A 596-nucleotide genomic window follows, 5' to 3' on the forward strand; every position below is an offset into this window, starting at 1 on the left:
CAGCTTCTCTGAGATTGTGCTGAAGGAGTTGTCAAAGCACAGCTTGTAGTCCCCGGCCTCCGTGGGCTCCACCCTGGAAGAAAGACATACAGACACACCTGACCCTGAGTGGCCCACCAGCCGGACTTTGAGAGGCAGGGAAGGCGGTAACCTGAGGCCGCTGGGGAGGGGCAGGGCTGAAACCGAACCCAGGCAGGCAGTGGGACTGAACTCACGTGTGCAACCCATCTGCCTTGCGGGACTCGCTGACCAGCAGCACGCCCTGAGGGCTCTCCAGCGTGAAATCCACGTCCAGTCCAGCACCTCCGATCACCTGGGAGGACAGGTAAGAGAAGGTGGAGGGCTAGGGGTAGGCCAAGGGCAGCTGCCAGGGAAAGCCAGACATATACAGATCACCAGAGGCCTACCTGAGCACTGACATCTACGCCTGCAACCTGGTCCTGCCCCACCACCCTCCTTTGACAGCGCCCCTGGCCTTGGCTCTGTCTTCATTGATATGACAGCTTTGGTTTGGCTCCCGTCTCTGTCGTAAGTCCTTGATCGACGTTGACTTGACCAGACCCCAATTGGGGTCACCTGGCCCTGCTTTCCTTCAC

At 59.4% G+C, this 596-nt stretch overlaps 1 long non-coding RNA gene across 1 annotated transcript; it reads right to left on the reverse strand.

Annotated features, from left to right (window-relative positions):
- On the reverse strand, positions 1–572 carry LOC115285191. Its single transcript, XR_003905441.1, has 3 exons — positions 408–572; positions 216–313; positions 1–73 (listed from the first exon to the last, which is right to left on the reverse strand). It is a non-coding gene; the product is annotated as an uncharacterized LOC115285191 (long non-coding RNA).
- Between the last annotated feature and the right edge of the window lie 24 nt (positions 573–596).

This window comes from Suricata suricatta, unplaced genomic scaffold, assembly GCF_006229205.1.
Source record: "Suricata suricatta isolate VVHF042 unplaced genomic scaffold, meerkat_22Aug2017_6uvM2_HiC HiC_scaffold_51095, whole genome shotgun sequence".
In the NCBI taxonomy this organism is placed as follows: domain Eukaryota; kingdom Metazoa; phylum Chordata; class Mammalia; order Carnivora; family Herpestidae; genus Suricata; species Suricata suricatta.